Below are 11,220 nucleotides of genomic sequence, written 5' to 3' on the forward strand. Positions count from 1 at the left end.
TTACAGAGTTCCACCTGCTTTGGGCTCGGCTTCAGGCTAGCCTGGGGATGGGGGAGGGGAGAGAAACGGAGGGGGAGGAGGGGGCGGGGATGGGTTGAAGGAGAGTTGTCTTCAGCAGCCCAGAAAGTGGCCACCCTGGTTTGGGGCAGTGGCTGTGGGTGGTTGTGCAGGCTGGAGCCACAGGTTGGGAGGGGGGGTGGGAGAGAGGGGGGCAGTGGGAGGGGTCGACAGCATCCCTCCAGACCCGGCAATTATCTGCACAGTCCGGGCTCTCCCAGGGTAACGGCTTGGACAAAGGCTCAGTGGGGGTGCCAGCTGGTGCTCGTGGCCTGTGCATTCAGGTCCTTGCTCCCAGATCAAAGGCACATTGGCACGTCCTTGTGCAGGGCCTCAGCTAACCGGCTCCCTGCAGGCTCCGCTCCTCTGAGGCTGCACAGGCATTAACTCTGTCTAGTCCGGAGCCCGATCTTTGGGGAGGACGATCCCGAGGGGGCTTTCCTTCTCCAGTCCCGATCCCAGCCCCCAGCAATCTGGGGAAGTCCTGCAGAATCCCCCACTCCATCCCTTCTGGAGGCGAACACACCCACCCCAGAAGCCGGGGATGCCCTCATTTACATGCATTTGCATCTCATTTATTCCAACGCTCGGGCTGAAGCCGAGGCTAATTCAGCTGACAAGAAAACCCCACCTGCTTGCTCTAAGTGATTCCCAAGCAGGATAAAATGGGGTCCCTGAGACCAGGCCCCTCCCTCTGGAGTGGGAGCTGAGGGGAGCGCTGGAATGGGGCGGGGGCACCTTTGGCTTGAACCCTGGATTCAGCCACAGCCCCTGTTTTTTCACACTCCTCCTTCCTCACAGTAAGGACAGGGCCCTATGGGGGCTTGGAAGCCGCTCATTCATCTCCAGTTCCGTGGTGTTGCTGGTGCCAGGTCAGGGGAACTGCAAACTCCCCAGGTCATTCAGGGCCCCCTCCACAGGGCACATGGCATCCACTTTCCTCCAGGCCTGAGTCTGCCTTGTAACCCGTTTATTGCTTCATGCACAGGGGGTCTGTAACGTTATGCCGGGACACTGAGATGTGACTCAAGGCCCAGGGCTGCCTAGGGACCCCAGGTCTCCAGGGTGGGGGCCTGGAGGATCCACTACGCGACCACACAACTCAGAACTCAGAGAGCCGGCTCAGTCAACCAGGGTGCTGCTGCCCCACACCTTGGACCATCTATACCCACACACTACACACAGTTGGGCCAGAAACATGCCCACCTGTGGCCCAGGAAGCACCCAGCTGGCACACAGGTGCCTATGAGACGGCAATCAGCATCTTAAGCCTCCAGCCCCATTTCTTTCAGCTCATTTTTCTCAACCCCTGGGCTAAAAAAAAAAAAAAAAAGTTTTCCCAGGGGAATGGCGCACTGATGCCATGGCAACCCAAGCATTTATGGAGGACCTACTGTGTGCACTGAGGGGGACAAAAGTGCCCTAGAGAAACCTGGGGGGCTTAGGGGCCCTTAGCCCCCAGAGAGAGATAAGCCAATCCACCCATACACAAAATCTATGCCACAAAATTGTCTGTGAGACAGTATGGGCACATCTGCAATCCTTCTCCCCCAATACTCTTTGAAATTGATGTATAATATATATATATAAGAAAATGCACAGATTTTAGGTGTATAGGTGAATGAGTTCTAAAAACGTATATACTTGTGTACCTACCACCTCAATTAAGATAGTAAACACTCCCACCACCCCAGAAAGTTCCCTAGTGCCGGCTTCTGGTCAACTTTTCTGATTTCTATCACCATAGACTCGCTTGGCCTGTTCTAGAACTTCGCGTATATAGAAGCATACTGTATGGGCTGTTTGCGTCAAATGTTCCCACTCGACATAATGCTCCCAAGACTTTTACTTTGTTATTTGTCGGTGACTGCCATCTGAGTTCCCTTTGCAATGCACTGTGACCACACGTGACCCAGCTGGGGACAAGTCCTTAACTCAATCACAAAAGGCGAGGACTGGAAAGGACCCGAAGTCCAGCTCTCTCTGGGGACAGCCGCCCCCGGGGGATCCTTAGGGAGTATTTTTCTCTCCTTCCCTCAGACATTTCCTGAAACAGAAACTCAGCAATTATACATCTAACAGGCACCCAGCTCAGCAAGCAAGTGGGGGCTTTCCCTGGGTTTCCACTTTTGTTAGCAATAGCTGTCGCTTTATTTAACTGGCAGTCTGTGCTGCATCCGACCCACCACAGTGGTGGTGGTGGTGGCGGGGTTGGCGCTGCAAACGGCCAGCCCAGCTCCTGTGCCTTCTTTTGCTCAAGTCTGGCTGTGGTGGGTGGGCCTCTGCCCCCTGCCTCCCCACACCCCCGCACCAGCTGGGTGTCCTTTGGCTGGGGGTGGGGGACTAGACTCAGGGGCTGGGATTCTTCCCAGGGGCCCTGAGGCAGGCAGCAGCGCTGGGCAGCAAAGGGCAGGCACTTTGGCTCTGAGGGGCTCTTTGGACCCCTTCGCTGCTACTGGCCCAGGTCGATGAGGCTGGGGCTTTGATGGCCACGCAGGAAGTACTGATGGGGCTGGGCTGGCCCCTCCCATGGTCTGATGTCCCCCCACCCCCCATCTTAGATTGCCCAGCCTGGCCAGATGGAGGGATGGCTAATGTAGCCCGAGGACTGAAATCAGCGCCTCAAGCCAAACCTCTCCCTGCCCCGCCATCCCTTTGAACACTGCCTCTTGAGCCAGGAGCCAGGCCCTTCCTTCACACAGGACTTCGAGGAATCAATACCTGCCAGAAAGGCATTTACCACCCTCTAGATGCCAGGAAGAGCCTTTCTACTGTTCAAAATCCACTCCCAGAAAGCACGGGGACTGCCTGGGCAAGGCCTGGGTTAGCCCCGCCCGCATGCCCGAGTGACCTTGAGCCTAGAGGCTGACCAGCACTGGCCCTCGGCCTCCAGGGCTGTAAGGAGGGGAGCACACGCCCCGGGGATGACAACAGCGGGATCTCCAAGTGGGCGAGGGACCTTCCCGCAGCCACACAGCTGCCATTAGAGCGGCTCCGTCCTTTCCCTTGCTTAACACCCTTGTGGGGGCGCGACTTCCCACTGCCTCCCTGGAGATTTAGTCAAAAGAGGAAGCTGAAGAGGAGAAAGAAAGAACTGAACTCCAGACGCAGAGCATAAACACTCTCTTCCCACAACAGGCCCGCGAACACAGTCTGATCCCTTTCCCCTCTCCAAATTCTGTGCCTCTTCCCTGGCTGGGCTCTAATCTCACCTCCTGCAGGCACACTCCCCTGGCAGCTCTGGGCCACCCTGCCTTCCAGCGGGGGTGTGCGTGCGCATGCGTGTGTGTGCGTGCGCCCGCGGAGCCCCCAACCCCAGCCAGCCATCTCCACTGTCCTGAGCAGCCTTTGCTCTGGCCCCAGGGGTGAACCTGCCGGGCCCCGAGGGTCCTTGGTGTCCTTTCCTGCCTATCCAGAGGAGTAAACAGAGTGAGGATTGGACAAAGAGACTCACAGAACTGTCTTGCTGGACTCTAGCTTTAGGGACCACTAAGTTTTCTGTTGGGCTTGGGGCACACCAGATACTCCTCCAGGAAATGAAGTTGGAGGTGGGGAAGCTGTGGGTACCCAGCTCCGCAGCCCATGGCCGTGACTCTGCGGGGTTGGGGTAAGGGTGGCCTGGAAGGGGAGGTGACAGAAGTTTCAAAGAGTCCATGAGTCACATGGCTGCAGTGCTCTGCCAGCTGTGGTGCTTGCCCCTGAAAAGCCTGTTTGTGGACTCCCTCTCCCATTTGAGGGTCCCTGGCCCCAAGAATTGACGTGGGGTCTCTATAAATAGCACCCATTCCATATTGATCATCTTAAAAAGACACGGTATGTTCTAGGCCCACGGAGAGAAGAGTTGTGTCTAAAAATAGTCTCATCCCCAGGAACCACTGCCAGCCCCAGGCAGTGGTATAAGCCGTGCATAACAAAAGGGGCAGTCTGAAGGGGGGAGATGATGGAAAGGATGGCGGTTAGAAACTGAGGCATGGAACCTCTCCATCTCCACCTCATTCTCTCTGCTCCGGCCACAGAAGCCAGCCACGCCTCAGGAGCCACGCCTCAGGAGCTTGTCGCTGCCTCTGGGCCTTTGCACTTGCAGCTCCCTCTTTATAAAACATTCTTTCTCCAGATTTCCTCTGGATTGGTTCTTCCTTATTTTTTGTTTGTTTTAGATTTATTTATTTGAGAGAGAGAGAGCGGGCCTGCGAATGGGCAGCAGGGCAGAGGGAGAGAATCTCAAGCAGACCCCCCCACTGAGTGCGGAGCCCTACATGGGGCTCAATGCAGGGCTTGACGCCAGGCTCGATCTCATGACTCATGAGATTATGACCGGAAATCACAAGCCGGGTGCTTAACCAACTGAGCCACCCAGGCGCCCCTGGTTCTTTCTTGTTATTCAGGTCTCAGTTCAGTCTCCTCCTTCAAGAGGCCTTCCCTGACCAGCCAGTCTAGGGTCACTCCTATCTCATCATCTTGTTTTACTTCCTTCATAGCCCTGGTCATGATCTAAAATTACCTTCTGTATCTATTTGTTTAGTGGTATCCAGTCTGTCTTTCCCCAATAGTATGTAACCTTCATGAGAGCTGTTATTGAATCTGAATTGTACACCTTCTAGAATCTTCCATGGTGCACAGTAGATGCTGAATGACCTATCCAGGCTCTCCCCCATCACCCCAAGCTGAACTTTGCCTCAGACCACCACTTCAGGCCAGTCTAGGGTGGCAGAAGGCAGTAGGCATCCAGTCCTGGCTTACTCTGTAGCCCCCCATGCCTGCTTTGCTCTCTGCAGCGTCCAGCCTCTGTCCACAGGCTGCCCCCTGGCTTCATCTCTTCTCCTTTCTCTGCCTCCTTCATAGAGTTTGCCACAGGAGTTTGACCCTAGACCCTCTCCTCCTAGTTATCTGCTCTAGGCAACCTCAATGTGCCCCCAAACACTGCTTTCTGGAACACTTTTCTCTTCTCACAGCAAGATCTCCCTCCCCTTCCTGTCGCCCACCCCCAGGAGGAATCACAGTTCCTGCCATCAAAATCCCCTTCTGAGGCACAATTTCAACTCAGACCTCTGGCCCCTCACTGTGAGGAACAGTATTTTCCCCATAAGCACTGCCCATGGGTGCACTGCACGGACACACATGCCTAGAGTCCACTTTGGGCTTTCCCTACAATCTCCCCCTTGACTCCACCCCTGGTCAGCTCTCCTCTATCTTCTTCCTCCCTCTTAAACCATCAAACTCTTGCAAAGAGCTGTCTACACATGCTGTCTCCGTGTCCTCACCTCCTGCTCACTCCTGAACCCACTCCAAACTGGCTCCCATTCTCACCAATTCATTCATTCATTCATTCATTCATTCATTCATTCAACAACTAACCGTCTATGTGGGCACCACATTCTGTAAGTATTAAGGGAGTTTCTGTTGCCTGGGGCCACCAGCACCCACACTGTTCCTCAATCTAACGGACACTCATTTTAAAATTATGCATTCTTCTTGATCTATGCGTGAACTTCTCAGAATGCAACGTCTTCATTCCAGCAGAAAGAAAGGAAGCAGAAGACTCCCCTTCCTCCAGGACATGCTCTCTCCTTGCTTTCTGTGACACCTCCCACTCCTGGCTTGCCTACTACCTCTCCGACTGCTCCTTCTCAGCCTCCTTTGCAGACTTCTCCAGCCTCGATTGTGGAGTGCCTCAGGGCTCTGGACCAACCCTGTGCTCTTGCACCCTCTACTTCACATTAGGGTCACCTGGGTGCTGTCAAAATTTCTGATGCCCAGGCCTCACCCTGGAGTCTAATGAATTAAAACCTTGTGGGGTGGAGCCTGAGCATAGGGTTCTTTTATTTTTTATTTTTCAACTTTTAAAAGCTCTCCAAGTGATGCTAATATGGCCAGGCTTGAGGACCACCGGTCTGCACTCTTGCTGGACAATCTAATTCACTGCCATGGCTCCCATGGTCAGCCTCTGCCGACAATTCCAAGTTTCCACCTCTGGCCCCCGTCTCCTGCCTGAACACTGGACCCTTCCCTCCAACTGACTGCTGGATGTTGGCATCTCTGTCTGGAAGTACTAATAGTTCCAATCAGAACCCCGAAACATCCGCCACTTCTCCTTTGTTCTTTATCAAGCTTGCCAACCTGAACTTTGCTCTCGTAGTGTGGTAGGGTGGTGAGGAATCTCACTTAATGAGCAATCAAAGTTAGGGATGGGAGAAGTAGCGTGTCCCTGAACAGCGGAGAAAGTTGGGATGCCACAGGTTCTACCACCTGTGATAACCTGGCTGTTCCTCTCCTTCAACTGACGGCTCTCATGGTCTGCACTGGCAGGGGAGTATAGCCTAGAGCAGATGCACTGATACCGGGCTCAAACCCAAGGCCTCTTACTTAGTAGATGTGTGACAGTGAGCAAGTTATTTAACCTTTCTGGGCCTTTAGTTTGGCCACCTGCAATACTATCATTAGTATGGTCCCACCTCCCGGGTTGATGCAAGAATTCATGAGATGAGCCTTATAAAGTGATTAGTGCCATGCCTGGCTGACAGAAAGCACTCGGTGAATGTTAGCTATTTTTAGTACCATTACTGAGGATAAATTCCCAATTCCTGAGTAGAGCTCACAAGGGCCCCCGTGACTGTGACCTTGGCTTTAGCTTCTGCTCTTCCCTCCCTCACACCATGAGACCCAATGGGTCGCTGAACTAACAAGTGTGTTGTTTCACAAATCTGCACTTTACGTGCTGGTCCTGACGGCTACCCTGCAACTTCTCCATCTAGAAAACTCCTATTCATCCTTCAAAACCCATGTGGAAGGTTATTTTTGTTAGAGAGATACTCTTGACTCCTCTGTCCGAGGTAATCATTCCTCTTTCAGGTGGGCTATGGGGCCACGCTTCAATCACTGTGTACCTTTCCAATAACCTTCCCAAGGGTCAGCGGGAACTAGCTTCCTGTGAACAGAACAGAGACTGCCATTGACCACTGTCCCAGGATGTTCCCAGGACTCCCTTCCGGAATGGCTTGGGCAACAGCCTCCTCTGCTCCACAACTCCCAGCTGTCTCTGGTGCTTCCCACCACTCCTTCGAGCTCAGTCTTCATGCTGAGTGAGTCAATCCTGGAAACTTTCCAGAGGAGCTTTGATCACCACACAGAGACGGGCCAAGCACCCCAGAGGCAAAGCCGCTGCCCAGGCCACATGGGGCTGAATGCTGGTTCTCGGCACCCCAGATCCTGTTTCCTTTCTGCTCAGATCCTCTTTGGTCAGTCCTAGATCACTTTGGCCCCCAGGAAGTAGTTCTCAAGGAATCTTCATCCTGAGTGGTGCGCCAAATCTACTGACTCTCTAGATGACCTTGGATAAGTCCTTGACCCACCCTCAGCCTTGGTTTCCTCCAGTCCAATGTGGCAGTGATGACAGGAGTAGATTAAAAGTTCAATGGGTCTCATTTCAGCACAGGGCTGGACATTCTAGCATCAACTCTGTGTCCCACAGTCTGGCTGTCCCCTGACCCTCCCCTCCCGATGCTCCTGTGACAGCGGCATGGTTTGAGCTATCAGCTTGTGCCACCCTCATTCCGCCCTCCAGCTCCATTACCACCCACTCACGTGCACCTGCTCAAGTCCAACTGGGAGGAGTTGAGGGCGAGGAGATGGAGTTGAGGACAGCCGCAGGGGCCTGGGTCCCAGTGGCCTGGGCCTCTGCTACTCGGGGTCCCTCTAGATTCTGAGGGGTTTGGTGGGAATCAGGGAGAGGGCTGAAGCGCTGCCGCATGGTGGGGGTCATATGGTGTGCCTGTCTCCACAGAGCTGTCCAGGCTCACTGAGGAAGGTGACTAGGGTCTCAGCAGGAGGTGGGGAGACAGCTGGGGGGGGGGGAGATGAAATGCCAGCCCAGGACCCTAAGAGGAGACTCATCCTGCCCTTGGGGGACTGGTCTCAAGGCTCTAAGAAGAGAAGACTGGCTCCTGCCCCAACCTCAGCCATGGCTTCCTGATTCATCTGTGCACTGGCCTCCAACAGGTGTTTGAAAGGCGGGCCTATGGCCAGGGCCTTGTCCCCAGCATTCCCCCCAGCACTACCACTCCACACCTCCAGCCTCCACAAGGCTAGGCACAACCGCTTCCTCCCGGTGCCACCAAAGACGATCAAATAACACAGAGGATGAAAGCCACCTCCCTCCCGTCAAGGCGAGTGGATCTGCCTGGGCCAGAGCGAGAGCGAGGAGGGCAGAGAACTCTCTCCAATCCAGCGCACAGAGATCTCCCTTGTTGTGACACACATGGGGACCTCTCCTCCTTCAAGGCACACAGAGACCAGATGCAGCCCCGTTAGGGCGTCAGAGGGCACAGAGATCTCTTCGTGGTCGAAGCGCGCAGAGATAGGACACACATTTAGATCTCTAACCCCCTCAGTGCGCAGAGATCTTTCCCAGGTCAGGACGGGCAGCGATCTGGTCCCAGAGAAGACAACCTTAGAGGACCGCTCAGTGGGGCCCAGAGAAAGGGGGTGATTGGCCCCCTCCCCCATTCCCAGCCCTGCTCGGTCGGCTCCCCGGCTCTCTGGACCCACACTCACTGCGCGCCTAGTCGCCGCTCTGACCTTGGGGTCTCCGGCCTCTGGAATCCGGGTCCCAATCCCAGACCCTCCCCGAGCCTGCGCCAGGGTCGGCCGGGAAGCCGGGGCCGCAGCTCCTCCTCCCCCGGCCCTCGACAGCGCACCGGGAAACCCGGAAGGAAAGGGATGGGGAGGGGGCACACGGCGATTACAGACGCCCCCCTCCCCCCGGGGAATCCCCTCCAGCCCTGCGGATCAGCACCCTTTCTTCTCCCCCTCCCAGCCTCGGGGGCTGCGATGGGGGAGGGAACTGCCGGGCGCACTTGGGGCAGGGGAGGGGGTGCGCAGGGGCTGGAAGCTCCGACCCTCGGGGAGGAAAGTTGGGCGGCGGTAGGCGGAGGGGGCTCCGGCCGGGCCGGGGCTCCCGGGCGCCGGGGCGCTCGCTCACCTGCTGGTCCCCCGGCCCGGGCCCCGGGATGGGCGGCTGAGGCTCGGCGCGGACTCGGCTCGGCGCGGGGCTCGGGGCACTGGGCGCAGGCTCAACTGCCCCGGGGGCGCGATCCCCGCATCCCACGGGCGCCGCCGCCGTCTCGGCTCCGCCGCTCCGCTCGGGCTCCGGGGCTCGGCGGGCGGCGCGGGCTCGGGCTGGGGGCGGGGTCGGGGGCGGGCCCCGCCTGGGCTCGGCCTGGGGCTTGGGGCCCCGGGCTGGCTCCGCCCCAGAGCGACGCGCCCCGGACTCCGCACGTGGCGCTCCGCCCGCTCAGAGGGTGAACCCCTGGGCACCCGCCGGGGCGCACACCCCCACACTGACCCGGGGGCGCCCCTCCACAGACAGCCGCCCACGCAGGCACGGACAGACACACGCAGACGCGGGCACACTTTGGGGTACACACTCACCGACCCAGGGACGCTTCGCTACAGATAGCCACCCACACGGACACGGACGGGGACAGGCACACACCCCGGCACACACCGGAGAATACCCACAGGCGTCCTCACTGACCTGGGGACCCCTGGACACGGACATACCCTGATGCTGGCTCACTGACACACACACACACACACACACACACACACATGGTGACATACCCTGAGGCTGACACAGATACACTCGACATAGGCACACCTGCACTGACACACACACCCACATGGACATAGGCAGACACATCACTGACACACACGCTGAGGCAGACACACTCTGACAAACTCAGGGATACATGACTCAGAGACTCGCATCCACCAACACAGGCACACACTCACATGGGGTCACATTCGGCTAGACAAACACGGATAGCACACAGTTCCGCACAATAGTACACACCGGCACTCACACACACCAGAAACAAGGGCACAAGCAACAAACACAGAGACACCCACACTGAAATGGACTCACACACACTCACATACATATACTTTGTTGGGACACAGGCAACCTACACCTTTACACACACGGATGCTCCAACTTACAGACACTGAGATAAACACTGCCTCTTACACATGGGCATAGAGACCGGTATACCAGTACATCGCTCACTGACCCAGGCTGACCCACAGGGAAACATGCCCAGGAGCACACCTTTTTAAAACAAAACAGGCTACCAGATTTTCCCCACAGGCCAATAACACCGTTGGAAGGGACGGTGTGCTTAGCCCTGCACAGTGGCCCCTGCACAGAGCTGTCTCCTTTACCAACAGCATTTTACTTTCCTGACACCTTTCAAAGCTCCAAGATGCAATAATTGCTTTTGGAGGGCAAAATGGGGGCTGGTGACTCAGAAGGCACCAAGGTGCTGGGTTTGAGAGCTCAGAGGCTGTGACCTGCCCCTCCACTGGGACCTTGGAGAGGTGACTATGAGGCCATTGTCCCTTTGGGACCTGGGTGTGGGGTTCCAGGTGTCCCTGGGTGCCTTACATACTGAGGAGCTACACATGCTTTCAGGGCAGCCAGTCCAGGGTGGGGGAATCGGTGAGAAAGTCCGTTTACAGGAAAGTTTAGAACACAGGACCATTTCTGGCCTTGGATTGGGTGGGATGGCTCCTGGCCAGACAGATGAATCACAAACAGCGTGCCAGCTTCTAGCCCCTGACGGGCCTCAGGTTGTCCAGCATCTCCCACTAGCGGCCAGAGCGAGAAGTGCAGGCCGTGTCAACTTGGCAGCCGGGGGTGCGGGACCGCCTTCCCTGAGCTCACACTTTCTTGGTGGGAGGAGAGGGCTGTAGAATGGGGGTCCTCCCGAGCGAGGTTTTCCACCACCAGATTCTGGACCCCAGAATGAAGATTTAAACTTACTAATGGACATCGGGCCGAGCAGGAGGCCAAGCTGGAACGGAGGCTGCTGGGGCCGGGGCGTAGGGGGAAGGATCCTTACAGAGCCCCCTCGCTGGAGCTGCAGCCGGGGCAGAGTTGTCAATAGTCTTCCTTAGCGCTGGGCACTTGGATGTTGCCAGCGGGAGAGGTAGGCTAAGGCGTGAATCTACACACACCCCAGATGTAAACGAGGGGAGAGAAGTCCCTGAGAAGGAGCAATCAGAGCTCTGACCATGCGGAGATTCAGCTAACATAACTGGTGGTCTGAGAGAGGCTGCAGGGGCAGGAAAGGTCTGGAAAGGGCCAGGGCCTGGGATGGGACACCT

General features: G+C 56.5%; 1 protein-coding gene across 6 annotated transcripts in view; it reads right to left on the minus strand.

Annotated features, from left to right (window-relative positions):
- SCN5A (sodium voltage-gated channel alpha subunit 5) overlaps positions 1-9,178 on the minus strand; it is a 93,968-nt gene extending 84,790 nt beyond the window's left edge. For all 6 annotated transcript variants that reach the window (XM_087870105.1, XM_087870103.1, XM_045798219.2 and 3 more), the window contains exon 1: positions 9,035-9,178. The gene's annotated coding sequence lies outside the window, so the exon portion shown is untranslated. The remainder of the gene's footprint in view (positions 1-9,034) is intronic.
- Positions 9,179-11,220: the final 2,042 nt, after the last annotated feature.

This window comes from Ursus americanus, chromosome 20, assembly GCF_024610735.1.
Source record: "Ursus americanus isolate L20-20 chromosome 20, mUrsAme1.1.p, whole genome shotgun sequence".
Classification (NCBI taxonomy): domain Eukaryota; kingdom Metazoa; phylum Chordata; class Mammalia; order Carnivora; family Ursidae; genus Ursus; species Ursus americanus.